We start from the raw sequence: 15,366 nt of genomic DNA, 5'->3' as shown, positions 1-15,366 counted from the left end.
GCTGTGGCAGCAGTTTAGTCGGCAATTCCCTCAGGAGCAGTCTCGCTCTGGTGTGGCAGCAGTTTTGGTGGCACTTCCCTCAGAAGTGTCCATGCTCTGTCACGGCAGCAGTTTGGGCAGAAGTTACCTCAGGAGATTTCCCGAAATGGCCACACTTCCCTCAGAAGTTAACCATTTGTTCTGTGCAGATAGCCCCCAACTTAACGGCTGCAGTCTCTTGCAGTATAGAGCGCCATATACTTCTCTGGTGAGTAATTTTGGTATATGCTGGGTTTTTTTCTCCTGGTTCTCTCTGCCACAGGTCCAGGTGGTAGCTATTGTAACTGGTCTGTAGCAGTTCATGGCCACCCTACCACCAGCCACCTGTGGTAGTCCTGCCAAACACACCTAATACCAGACCGCTGAGGGAAACAGTTTAACCAGGCCCTTCCCACTGTGTCTAAATCATTGCCTCCTAATTTGCAGGAGGGTATGACACAAAAATTTGCATGACACAAAAAAATCATGACTGCTGAAAGTAGAGAGGCTTAAAGTAAAATTTCAAGACAGTTTCTCTGTCTACAGACTCATTTTTAAAGAGCCTGAAGAAATTATCCATGCTATAGGAACACGCTGATAACTAAGGAAAATGAAAAGGTCACGATTATTCTGAAAACTTACAATTGAACCAAACTACTTTACATCAGTGGAAGACTTACACCCCATATATTCTGAGTTGTCCACATTTACAGCAAATTATGTTTTATTTTGAATAATTGCTTGTTCTTGGCTAAGATAATTGTGGTTCAGCACTAGCAGCATATAAAGTCATAACCCTTTTTCACTTTTTTTGCCATCATAGTTTTTTGTAATCCATCTTGACATGTAATAGGCCTACATACCATTATATGATTTGTTTCTTCAATTGTTTATACCTCAGTAGAGCACAATGAACACCTTTTATTCGAGAACTGGAAGATTTTCAAGGTCGTAACTCAGAACAGCACTGAGGTATATGAGGCTAGACCCTCACCTGTATAAAGAATCTAGTCCCTATTTTGCTGTGTCAGAAAAAATTTTATACCTTATAATTTATGCTTTATCTATTATTTATTTAGACTTCCTAGCTTGTACTTCTTCCCTTGTCCTTCTTCCTCTAGGAGTAGGCTTTGTAACAGTTGCAATGATGAAAATTATGACTTTCAGCAAAGGCAAGCCAAATAGAGATGTCTAAGGAGGAAGAAAGTTTTTTAGAATTACTTTTTTTTTTCTCTCCCACAAGGTGTACCTCAATTTCTAACAAACAAGAAAAATGTCACTATACTTTAAAGTTCAAATCATCTACAATTTATTTACTGTAATCTTTGATGAAATAAAAGAAAGCTTCTAGATACATGTGCCAGTATGAAAACCCATTCAATTCACACGGCATAAATCAGATTGGGATTGAAGTGGTTTATTGATTTATTAATGATATGTCCTTAAGTGGTAAACAGTGAACCAATTATTGAGGATCACAATTTCAGCAATAAAACAGATAAAAGAGTAGCACACTGAAAAAAACATTAACAGAGATCTGTAAATTTCTAAACATCCTTTTATAAGTAATGATAAAAAGTTAAAATTACACACACATGCTCACAGCTGTAAGACTCCTCCACTACTGGGTGTGCAGGTACCCATACTTACACATACTGTCTGTGGGTGCCCCAGAATTAACATGCTGGGGCGACTTCTGCCAGTGTCAAAATGGATTTAAACTGCTGCTCTGTTATCCTATTCTCACTCCAAGGTCCCTCACGATTGTTGCATACTTTCTATGAGTCTTTCATATTTCTTTTCAAGGTTCTCCTTCATTGTTTCAAAAGTATCTTTGTAATTCCCTGGTTGCTCTTCAATCTGGATGATGGTCATCATCTTCTTCAGCAGTATCACTGTTTGGGCAAATCTCAGACACTTTTGGCTGTTCCAGTCACACAGAGTTACTCTCACAGCACTTGTCAGCTGTTGTTATCCAGGCCATTGTGCAGCCCTCTTTCCCTGTCCCCAACAGTGCTTATCAGTATTTAGCTCAAAGACAGAAGAAACGCAGTAGGAAAGGAAAAACTATTTGGGAAAGAAAGTGAAATGGGGGAGGAGTAGATCAAAACCACAAAAATAGGGATGAATATAAGGCTTACTTGTGTTGAACCATTCAGTCCTAAAAATCATAGTATCTTCTTATGATTAAACATATAAAATAGAAGTGATTTATCATTAAATCCTGATTCAGATTATAAAACCACATCACTAAAAGTAAAACCACTTTGTAAATAAACCAAATATGCTTTTTATCAAGAATAATAAGAAGAATGAAGAGACTGTATCAAAGCTGCATTCATTTCGCTTTCTTATTTTCACCAACTTTGGTTTTTTGTTGAGCGTAGAACTATTCCACTCCAGCAGGCTTCTTAATGAAAGGCAAGTTCATCAGTCCTGGTGCTATGTTATTAGAGGAATGTTTTTTCAGTAACAAAAGGTTAAATGTGTAGGATTTAAGTGTATAGTATATTAAGTATAGAACATATAAGAATATACAAGACAGTCATTTATATGAGGGATATTGACTGATAATTTGGTCTTTGAGGACAGAGTTGGACTGAAAGGTCTTTTTGTTCCTTCAGTCTGTGTATTTTGATTGGATTTTTTTTAAAAAAGCTGAGACAAGGAAGAACTTCTATTAGTCATCCAATTTTGTATATTGTACATTAATCACTAGAAGACAAAACAAAGGGAAAGAAAATTGTAAGCATTTAGTTGAACAATTACTAAAGTTATTTTTGAGCTAGTTTTTGCAACAGTGTAATTAAGGCTTACAAAATATAGAATACTGTACTCTGACTCACCTTTTCTTGTCACAAAACACAGAGAGAAAATAAGATTTAATGTACATACATTCTCTCCAAATGTACTAATCAGAATCCCTGTTTCTCATTTAAAAGAAAATGTGATGGGAACAATCTTAGTGACTTCTAACTCCTGTTTGAAATTAGATCAAATTTTCTATCTAATAATTTTAAAATATGGAGCTAGCTGAAAGGTAACAAAATTTACTGTTGATACTGCTTATGCAGAAAAGGTCTGACACAAAGCAAAATAAATAAGTCAATTTTTAAGCAGTGTAAAACCCATACAATTAAGTACTTTATTTTACTGGTGCCATAACAACGATGACACTGTTACCAATGTAATTAATAGCCTATGGGTCTAACAAAACTCAAAGTGAGCTGAAAGACTTCTGTAGACTTCTGTTGGCCTTTCAAAATAGCCTGTTCCAAATTTATCCAAATTAGTCCTGTATATCAACATAGAAAATACTTTCTTTATCTTTACGAATTATTTTTACTTTGCATTCTAAAATCAGAACATTATAACAAAAGAAACATAATTGGTGTACTTACTTAAATGTGCAGTATTTTTAGAATTAGCCTTTAATCATTTATTGTGTATCAAGGGATGATAAAATAATTGATAAACAAGCAATTTCATAATTGTCATTGAATATTGGGCATTTGTTATTCCATATGCTGACAATGTTGTCAGGGAAGACTTGCTCAGAATGTCTATGATGTGCTTTTGTTCCAGTATTCAATCATAATCAACAATTCTTGAAGTAGTAATAGTTCAAAATGGCCCCAAGGCCCCATAAAACAAGAACTGCTGAGCTCTGTGACCTTGATTTTTAGAAAAGGTAAAAAGTTTTAAGACTGGATCTGAATAGTAATGTTGACGACATGCCATTTAAGAGTTCTACGATTTTCAAATATAATGTGTAATAATTTTGATCAAAGTGTTTAATAGATTCTTAGCTTTACTGCAGAACTTGGTGTTCCTAATTAGATGTAATTGGATCTAGTTTTTGATACACTGACACTAAAGAAACAAGATAAATGCTGTAGGAAATGTGGTATGACCTTTTCATTATTGCTCTGTCAGGACATCTGTCAAGAGACTTTTCCTCTCTGCCAAGGCACTCAGACATTACAGTGAACCGCAGTAAGGTATAGCTTGTTCTTGGTAGGAAGCCAGTTTATGTTATCCAGTGAGATTCATAATGTACTACAGTCAACAAGTGTCCCGGTTTGGGCTGAAATAGAGTTAATATTCCTTTTCGGGAACTAGAAGAGTGCTGTGTTTTGGATTTAGCTTTGGGTTTGGTATGGGAAGAATGCTGATAGCACACTGATGTTTTCAGCTGCTACTGAGACTCCAAGGACTCTCCGACTCCTCATGTTCTGCCGGTGTGCAAGGGCACAGGGAGCAGGGAGGGAGCACGGACAGAGCACCAGACCCAAATTGGCCAATGAAATATTCCATATCATGGAACGTCATGCTCACTATATAGAGGAGGGGTGGCTGGGAAGGAGCTCTCTCTCTTGCTTCCGGGATTGCGATTGCGGGATCTTGGTATCTCGGGGTCGGTAGCTGGGAACGGGCTGGGGATTGGTTAGCGGGTGGTGAGCAATTACTCTGTACATTGCCTGTTTATATATTTCTTTTTGTTTTCCCCCTATCATCGTCATTGTTCTCGTTTTATTGCCATTATTAAACTGTTCCTATCTCAGCCTGTGAGTCTCCCTTTACCCCTCTAATTCCCTCTCCCATTCCCAGGTGGGGAGGGGGAAGGGTGGGTGACCAGCTGCGGGGGTTGGCTGCCGACCAGGCTCAAACCATGACAACAAGATATCAAGATACAAGGTACCTAATAAACCCAAATTTGTCTTTTGAAGTAGTAAAGGTCAACAATTTATGGCACTTTAGAAAGGTATGAAAGGACAGAAAAAACCCTGCATTTTCCACATCCCTGCTAAAATTACCTGTGATTATTCTCTAGAATTTTTATTATACAAATTTATTTCTGAAATGTTTTTTAATGAGCAATTTTGTAACATCAGCAATGAGAGGCAAATGAGAAATGGCAGCTCAAGGTCTGCAAAAGAATAGACATAGGCAGACATAGTTTTCTCACAAAAGGAAAATAAATGGTTAGATTTATCAAATTCTAGACAGTGTAATAGTTATGACAGTTTTTAGGAAGCTGCTAAAACCATTCTGTCTTCTCAGGTTAAAATGAATTGTTTCAGAGACAAAAGAAGCATACCAGACCCCAAAACATTAATAACCTTTTTCAAATGCTTGTTATATAGTAGAGAAAAAAGTGACAAACGGAGCATGTTCTAGTATACATGCATATACTTTCTAGTCTCTTCATATTACTTCTAAGAGAATTGCAAAGAGTAAGAAAAGTACAAGATACATGTCAGCAGTACTGACAGTCCTCTCTATTGGAAACACTTTAGAGGCTTGCTAATCAAAACCATCATGGGTATAGAACAAGCTAAAACTTAACAGTAATTACCTGATGCAACAACACAATCTCAGACAAATATTTGCTACTCATGAGTAGTCATGCCTTTATTCTAAGGAATATACAATTGCAACATTTAGAATGTTCTTAAACATTTTACTGGAAATTAAACGTATTACATTACAGCTGTCTTTCTCTTTTCTTCTGGTGTTTCACTTAACCTGTTATATCTTTCATTTAATTAAACCTCCAATCTTGTAACTGATTATATGCAGAAAGACTGCTGAACCCAAAGTATGTCCCTGGGAGTCTTTCTACCTCTCATTCAACTGAGGCATGAGTCTACATCCTCTGGAAAATAAATGATCTGGTGCAAGTTTCTGGATTTCTTTTTTTTAAGTAAAAAAAAGAAAAAAATATTTCGTAACTTCCTATTTTAGTGAGTACCTTCAATTTTCAAAAGACATAGGTGGCAGGACATATTTAGCATAAGGCAGACAGTTATTGAAACACTACAGGTTCAGCCCCACATTATCAATGCTACAGGACTGCAGAGCCCCAAAAGCTATATAAATAAGCCTAAGTCATTGTTATAAAAGACAATTGCAAGCATTGTCAGTCCTGTTTATTAGTACACAAGGGAAGAAAGCAGGAAGACTGCTTCCCAGAGTGATATTAAATACCATTGAGGAAAGACACTATGATTTAGCAAATACTTCCTTTCTTCTTTAATTTCATATAATGTTTCTAATGCTTTCCAGTTCTTCCATCAGCCTGTTCCCATCCTCCCCCATCCCCTTACAAAGAAACACCCTGGGAGCCATGCTTATTTACAGCCCAGTGGCCTCGTTTATTGTCATTTTCTGGAATAGAGTCATGCTTTCACATGTCCAGTTACTATTGTTTCCTTCAACTTTTCACATAGTGAATAAAGCTGAACTTTTTGAGGTGAACACCCCCATAGCACTACTGCAGCTGTCTCTATCATAAAAGGTTTAGCAGTGACACATGATTTTGAGGACTTGACATCTTACAAATAGCTTACAAATTAAGTAACTCTCATGAGAGTACAGATTCTTATCTCAGCAATTAAACCATGCTTAGCTGCAAACTTAAACCCTGTGATTTCTTGTCTGGGCTTGACTAAATAAAACGGAGTTAGAATCATGAAAAATTACAACAATCGTGATGGATCTTAGAGTGAGAAAAGATAACAGAGCAGCTGTCTAAATCTGGTTTGGCACTAGCAGAAGTCGCCCCACCGACACCATGACATCTGAACAGGCAGGCAGAGCATCATTCCCTTTGAATGCCATAAGCAGCCTACATCCAGTTAAAGGAGTGACAATGCAGGGTGCAGCACCAGGCACCTGGACCTGGGTGTGCCTATGTGACCGTGGCGCCTTTCTCACCACCATGTGGATTAGCACATTTCAGGGAGCAGCAGAGTACAGGTAAAGCTGGGGGACCCACATCTCTGGCAGGAGAGGTATGTAAATAGGAGAACCTACACCACCAGGAGTAGAGCAGGGTGCTTGCAACTCACATGACCTGCAAGAGGGGGAGTGTGCACACAGCAGTGAGTGTGTGACTAGAATATTTGAGGAGTAATTATAAAGCATTTAGAAAATTGTACGTCTTCATTAGCATTTTGTGGGTGCTACTGTATCTATCCTGAATAACTGGCTCACTGATAGACTGTTAGTAACATGTTATTAATAAATCATTAAGCTGCTCCAATCCTTATTCTAAGCCATGAAATTGAGCAGCTTTCCCTGTAAGAGCCTACCTCTCATTTTTTATTATATAAAAGCTTTGTTCTGTGCACATGCCCAGAACAGCCATATGACACAGCAGAGTGGAAAGATACCTATACTATCTCTCCTTACTAAAAGTATTCATCCTGGCTTGAAAACTCTGCTAGTAGACCTTAGAGCTCTGTACTTGTCTCTAAATATGTCAGCATACTCACAGCAATCTGCTGCTGAAGTTAAATAAGAAAAGGAATGAGCATATAGAGGAGCTCTTGGAGATACCATTGTCTTTTACCAGGGCTCTTGAAGTTTTTTCAGGTGCTCTTTAGAATACCTTGGGTAAATAGATTACTAATCCTCAAAATCTCGTGTAAATAAATTACTACTTTTAGAGGACAAAATAGACATCTGAGATCACCTATAAAAATAAAATGAGAGGGATTTATTTCAGTAAAATTTATTTAATCTACTAAAAAATACACTGATTTAAACTGCTAGTACATGAAACTGAGTTCACAAAAGAAGACACTTATGAAAAATAATCTAACAATAACATGACAAAAATCAGGGTAGAATAACAACTGGCACCACAGATGTGGTATATTGTTCACCATTTGTACTGCTTCAGTGAAGACTTTGGGTTCAAATAAAAGTAATTCTCTAACCAAACAAGAAGTAATGGAGTTAAATTGAAATCTTGATGTAAACGTTGTGGTTTAACCCCAGTCAGCAACTAAGCATCACACAGCCACTTGCTCACTCCTCCCCCCTCCCAGTGGGACAGGGAGGAGGCTTGGGGAAAAAAAATTAAAATTTATGGGTTGAGACAAGAACAGTTTAATAACTAAAATAAAATAATAGCAATAATGATAAAAATAAGAATAAAAATAATATTTGTAATAAAAAGTAATGTAATAAAAAAGAGAGAGATAAATAAAACTGAAAAAAAGACAAGTGCTGCACAATGCAATTGCTCACCACCTGCTGACTGATGCCCGAGCAGTGGTCAGCCCCTCCTGGACAACTCCCTCCAGTTTATATACTGACCACGACATTCTATGGTATGGAATAGCCCTTTGGCTAGTTTGGGTCAGCTGTCCTGGATGTGCTCCCACCCAGATTTTTGTGCACCTGCTCGCTGGCAGAGCATGAGAAACGGAAAAATCCTTAACTTAGGATAAGCACTACTTAGCAATAACTAAAACAGCAGTGTGTTATCAGCATTATTCTCACACTAAATCTAAAACGCAGCACTGTACCTGCTACTAGGGAGAAAATTAACTCCATCCCAGCCAAAACCAGGACAGTAAATAATATAGTTCAGTCAAAATAATCTTTTCAATCTCTGAATATAGCCACTTGCCTAATACTTTACATTCCTCCTACCACTGTTAATATTCCTCCCTTTGCTATGCAGAAGAGTTTTTTTCCTCAAGCTTAATTATATTTTAACTAAAAGGTTATAAATATTCAGTGTTTATAATCACATTTTCATGAAACATTGGAAATGGGATGAAATCAGTTCAAGAGGAATTAAATAATAAGAAAATGTAATTAAAATAAATCAATTGTGTAATATTTATTGTAATTTAATGTAGGAGTAACTAACATGGAATTTGCAAAGTATTTTATAACTTGTGTTTTATCAGTTAATCTTACTGTGTACTAAGTCTGCATGTGATTTGTTAGCCTTTTTCCCCAGAGCGTTCCACTAAGCCTGGACAGTTTTTGATTATTTTCTAGAGATCAGTAAGTAACTTATGTTAGCCAGTGGCTACAGATTTTACCTGCAAGAACCATGTACAGAAAAAAACAAACATGCTAGATATAAGTATTTAAATTTAAGGGGGATTCAGTTATGAAATAAACTTGCAATACTGAGTAGCTGTACATTCTTTGATAGTTGTCTTTTACATTATACTTGAAGAGCTTTCTCAATGACACCCCTATCACCATCATTGTCATACTGTAAACACCAATCTCTTGGCATGGTGTCTAAATATATACAATAAACCAACTGAGACCAAAAAATACCTCAGGCAAACATTTGTTTTAGGATAGGACCTCCAGGTCCCTAAAGACTTTGATATTAATTTAATTAAATGTTGCTCAACAAGTTCTCTGAAGTTTGGATCTTGATTATAGCCAAAATAATACTCTGACCAGTGACTTTCTCACTGGAAAGAAATGAAATAAGTAATTATCATATTTGTAGATACATAAAGACTGAGACAGATTAATGTAGTGGAACAATCATGATGAAAAGCAATCTTTATTAGTTGGTAAGTCAGGCACAAGTAAAAAACATTAATCTTTCTTAATTGCTAAATATATAGTTTTATACATAATTTAAAAAAAAAAAAAAAAGTTGATGTTATTTAGGGATAGTAAACTGTACTAGGAAGAAGTAACAACAAAAGGATCCCTGGGATTCATAAGCGCAGGTTCACAACATGACACTGCAGTAGAATGTGCTAAATGTTAGCGTTTGCTGCTTATTTACGAGATACAACAGCTACCCTGTGTCCTTATTTACCATGATATAATTGCTATTGGAATAGTGTCTAATGTCCACAGTGTAGAAAATGTTGCAGAAATTGGAAGGGTTCAACTGCAAATGTCAGTGAAAGTTTGGAAAACCTGTCAGACTGAAACATTTAGGTCTATCTTACTTGAGAAAAGATGAAAGACTAATGTGATAATAAGGTATAAATAACAATATGGAGAATAAAAAGGTGAAGGAATTCAACTTCCAAAAGTTCTCACTTTATGTTATTTATAGTTAGCATATAAACATTTTGGTTTTCTCCTATTTTATAGGGCAAAAGAGAGGGATGGATTAATGCTAGTATTGCAGTTCGTATTTTGACTATTAGCTATAACTCCTGTGATACTGTAAGTAATAACACATATATTACTTCAGTTTGTCTTTATGATGTAGATTTAAATTACTCTCCCACAGCAAGTGCAAGCAAAACAGTGCATTTTTAAATATGCTTATTGACAAAACTGTACTTAATCATATTCAATATAACACTTGTTACATACAGATTAGTTCTTCCTCTCTATATTTCTATATAAATACATATATTACATATTACTGCCTGCTTTTAAGGATGAATAAGTTTTATTGAGACATAGTGAAATAAATCTAATTAATCTACATAGAAAAAAATATAGTGTAAAACACATTTGGAAAATTACTGTAAAATTGCATTTAAGAACCTCAAAAGATTTAAGGTATGTTCCTTATTAATATATCCCTTGGATCCTTGTTGTAAAACCTTATAGGAATAAAATCAGCTTTAACCCTTCTAATTTCAGAGACATAGAAAATTGGAGAAAATAATTGTAGAAATTATGAAATCTATTAAGATTAGATACAGGACCTTATTCTCCAAAGTATTCTTCAGAACAATGATTTAAAAGTTTTTTGTTGACAAGGATTTAACTGTCTTCATGACTCCACATGTCATGAAGTGACAGCCTGATTGTTGACTTGGATTTCATGAGTTTAAGCTAGTATGTAAAACGAGGCAAAGTGTAGAAGAAAGAAAAAGGTTTAGAGCCATAGTGAGAGATCTACAAAAAATAAAAACAAACCAGAAGAAATAAAATTAAAATTAAATGGAAATTAGAGCTACTGCAGCCATGTAACATGAGAGAAAGTAACAAATGCTGTATGTTTTTTATGTAGTGAATCTTGACAACTTGACATACGTAGAAGAACTATATAAAACAAAGGGATTTGCTTTAATATAATATCAGATGATTTTTAAGTATGGACCTCTTCGAAAAAACCTTACCTTTAGCATAATACCCTGATTTATCCATTCATAATTGTGATTCTACAGCACACATATGGAAAAACAACCATCATGGATGTATGGTCTAAAATGACTTAGAATAGCAAATACTAAAAACAGGTCTACAAATTATTGATCAGTTTGAGTCCATCATAATTATCATCAGTGAAATTGTTGCTATGAAAGTAGTCTCAACAATGAGTAGACTCGTGGAAAAACATCAGTACCAAAAAAGAACCTGAGGTTCAAATACTTGTTGTGCTATTTAGGAAATCTTTTCATTATAAAAAAAAAAAACAAACAAACAAACAAACAAAAAAAAAAAAAAAAAACAAAAACAAAAACAAACCACACCAACAACCCAAAACACCCCAAGCTGAACAGTATTATCATAAATCTAATTGAAATGCTTAAATTGTTTTTTTTTTTTTTAAGCTGAAAAAGAACTAAACAGTTTGTTGTTTTTTAAACACATTCTCTACAATTGAAAGATATACCAAAAATTAAACCAAAGAAAATTGTTTATAGTTTGTTTTAAGAAGAATTTAGCCTATATAAGAAAGAAGCATCATGAAAATAACATCAACAAAGCTTACCTGAGAATTAAATATTGCAGCACTTGCTTCTGACAAAGCATCAACTCGGACAGATTCTCTTATTACAAAATGCCAAAGCAGACCTGTCAGGAAAAAAGTTCAGTTTAGGACCACTTTGAAATAATTGCTTAATACTCAGATAACTACCATTAAATATGTTTAGCTATCCTGAAAACAAGAAGCAATCCAAAACAAAGAAGAAAACACAGTGGACCAATACTCCACCTCCAGTTAATTGCAATCTTATCTTTTCCTCTCACTGACTAACATGTAGGGAGAAAAGATATGATATTATTTAGATGCTTTTGTTAAATTAACACAGACCAAAGTTCTTCCTACTTTCAGTTGTTAGCATCAGGTAACCTGTTAGCAGGTACCAGGAAATCTCTAAAAGCACCAAGAAACCTCATATTATTGATGGTTGTACACATTTTTGACCATGATAGCACCTTGCCTCCTTTCCCTTTTTGTTGTGACAGAGAAGCCTAAAAAATTTCAGAGTTTGAAGATGAAGATAAGCAGTGAGCAGCAAAATGTTTGATGCTTATTCAAAGCTTATCTGAATTGCCCATACTTCCTCAGACCACTCAGTCTCATAGGAGCTACAGTTCTTCCAGATTCCAGACAGTTCAGAAATACTAGGAAAATTGTTTTTATTCTTTGTATGTTGCCACTGCTGTCTCTGCAGACTCCAGCTAAGACCTGCAAATGAAAAGCTGTGCACAAGTTAAAAAAAAAAATGTCACTATGTGACTTAATATAAGTCTGTACTTTAAAGAGTTATTTGATTTTTGAGGACTAGTATCACTTATTTTGGGAGCCATCAACTGCCATCCTATCCTCAATCACAAATATGCCATATGACTTGCCAGAAGTTAAATGCTATTAGTCACATCACCTGCTTGTGTACCTCCTCACAGTTTATTTTTCTATACTTTAAATGATTTCTTTGCTGTAGCAGGAAATTATGCACTCCAAAAAATTTAAGATCTGGCACGGGAAAAAAAGGCACGCAAAAGAACAAGTTGCTCTTAAAACAATACACAGGAAGGAAAAAAAAAAAAAAAAAATCACTGTAGGTTTACTCAGGATAATTAATTCCAGTTTTATCATTTGTCCTACAGAAAAGTTGGAGAGCAGCTTCAAAACAGGAAATTGATCCTGTTATAATAGGTTTATATTGAAGCGTTTAATTAAAAACCATAACGTTATAGAATCAATTTCTAAAAGAATCTAGTTGCTAATGTAATTTAAGTTGAAATTATTACACTGTTTCTCCTCAATTCTCCGTTTGTGAAGATAGGTTACTCTGAGTAGCCTATTTATTAAGTGTGTGTGATCATCAACACCATTATATCCCATTTCGAGAAGACAGACTTACAGTTATATGATTGTGGCTGTATTAAGCAAGATCTTTAAATGTAAAGAACTGAAATATAGTTCTACCCTCTTCAGTCAATTTTTTAGAAGCATGAGAAATAACAGTAAAGACAAGACTTGTAAGACAACTTTTTTTGAGAATGATTACACCAAAATTTCACTCCTGAAAAACCTAGCAGCACAACTGACAGATGGCCAAAATAAAAATTACTGTGAACAATACTCACTTGATTGCATTATATTTATGATGAGCAGCTAAAGCATGTTTGATTAAACAAAACAAGGATTGAATACTTCTTCCTCTAGTCTACCTTATGAGTATCTAGGTTTATTCATGGTACAATCTCACCTGAAATTCCTACATCCAACTCTGCAGGGGTTTGGTCCCTAACAACCTTTAAAATAGTTTCTCCCTCTTCTATATACACATACCTGTGTTTTGTTTATACTTCTGTCAGAAATCATGCCTACTTTTAGTAGTGATTTTCCTATTGCTATTAGTAAGAAAGTATTTTATTATTAAAATATTATGAAAATGCAGCCAAGTTAATAGAAAGTACCTTCTTTCTCAAAAAAAAAAATAGGGAGGCTTTTGTTTGTTTACCAACTTATGTTTCAATATTCTGGAAGATGAAAATACCACTTGCATGACCCCTGCACGGGGGTGTGTCTGTGTGTGTCTATATGACTATACAATCCATCTGTTAGATAAAAGCAAAGCACAGCCAGACATATGTATATATATATATATATGATACTAGTGTTGGAAGACAGTTTAGCAATCTGCCACACTGCATTTTCTACAGTGCTCTTGAGTAGAAGTAGAATGAAATCCCTGACATATAAGTTCAACCATTGCAAGGAACCACCCTTGTTCCATCCTAGCACTTCCTGGGAGAAAATAACTGTTCTATAACAAAACCAGATAAATCCATTCTTACTAACGTGCATGAGGCATCTTAAAATCTGAATTTGGAAAGCAGAGGAAATTGGTTTGCCTATAACATTTGTACCGCACTTGCAACACTTTTCAGCATCTAGTACACATGTTGAATGTCTACGAGTCATATTTAGATGTTTTTCAAGGTACATGATTATTTCTTTCTCTTTACATAGAACTCTCCCTCACTTGGAAGTTCTCCTAGCATATCTGTTAATGTACATTTCATGGGGACTTAAAGGGATTCTAAAGTATAGTCTGTATTGCCCTGTCTGAAAAGTCAAATCCTCCCACCCCCAATTTTACCAAGATAAAGAAGCTGTGTCTAAAAGTTTTAGATTTTATACTTCCATGGTCTATTTACCAACATGGTCAGCAAAAAAATAATCAATGCAACTGCCTCTTCACCTGTGCCTTTATATTTAACATTTGAAGTACTGTATAATTATTTAGAACTGGATTACTCCATGAATTAAAACAAAATAAATCCATTTGACAATGTCAATATTCTTTAAAGATTTAAGCTTTTTTCCTTTCAGACTATAACAGACTCCAAATTCTGAAGCTGCAAGCAGAAGGCCCCCATGTCTGAGAGTATTCCAGTTTCTGCCAAACCATATGGCACATCTTTATTTAAATGTTAATGATCTTCATGTTCAGCATGAACTCTTTGAAGTAATGCTACATTTGTCTTCGATATAAAGTAGTTTGATATAAAATAGCTTAATTAAAAGTTAATTTAATAAGTTTTCATTTTGCTGTAACTATAATTCTTCAGCACCGAACTTTCCAATCAGGGCGTATTTTTAATTGGTAGAAGTGTTACAGTGGTTTTAGGAAATCTTTTTCAATTAATTTGAAAGTGTTGTTCCAGTTACTGGAATCAATGCCTCTTACTATTTATCTTCAAGGGCATGTTTTGTTTCTAAGCAAATTAAATCCCAAAGGACAAGAAGTTGTATTTTAGCAGCCTCTCCAAACATTTTCTGTTTGAAATAATTGCAAATGTGTTGGTTGCTTTTACAGCAAATAATACGACTTCAACTTCTGTGCAAAGGCCCATGAAAGACATTTTGGATACACAATTTCCCAGGGGATCCAAATCCATTGTTTGAATAGAAATTGCATCAAGATTTCCATGCAAAAGCTAATATACTGCAGTTTTAATATTAGTCTGACAGTACCTTGCTGTTCCTGCCATGTATTTTGTTTATGTTCATCACAGCTGGACTTGACTAAAAGTGGGTGATACTTCCAGTGTTCTAAATAGACTACCAGCAGGTGGTCATGTTGAGAAGACTTTCTGACAAACCTCTCTGAGGTACAAGTAACAGAAGTTAGCACTACAGCCCAGTAAGAATATCATATTATAGTCAATTAGCACTTTTAGCAATGTAGCATAAGGGTTGGTGTTTCTGGCAGCAACATTATCCACAAAACAACATACAATCTGCTTCTAGAACTGAGTGTAGAACATCCTCTTTGCCAGAGACCTAAATGCAGGACTGTTCCAAGTTACTATTTGCTTGGTTTTGTTCAAGAAATGTATCTGTCTTGCAAACTA

General features: G+C 35.2%; 1 long non-coding RNA gene across 1 annotated transcript in view; it reads right to left on the bottom strand.

The window, feature by feature from the left end:
* Positions 1-1,542: 1,542 nt before the first annotated feature.
* The window catches only part of LOC116963105, a 182,836-nt gene continuing 169,012 nt past the window's right edge, over positions 1,543-15,366 (bottom strand). Inside the window, exons 4-5 of the long non-coding RNA XR_004407951.2 lie at positions 11,483-11,565; positions 1,543-2,733 (exon numbers count right to left, since the gene is read on the bottom strand). This is a non-coding gene — a long non-coding RNA (uncharacterized LOC116963105). The remainder of the gene's footprint in view (positions 2,734-11,482; positions 11,566-15,366) is intronic.

This window comes from Tyto alba, unplaced genomic scaffold (genome assembly GCF_018691265.1).
Source record: "Tyto alba isolate M040663 unplaced genomic scaffold, T.alba_DEE_v4.0 Super-Scaffold_1000006, whole genome shotgun sequence".
Lineage (NCBI taxonomy): Eukaryota > Metazoa > Chordata > Aves > Strigiformes > Tytonidae > Tyto > Tyto alba.
This window is presented reverse-complemented; position numbering and strand designations above follow the sequence as displayed.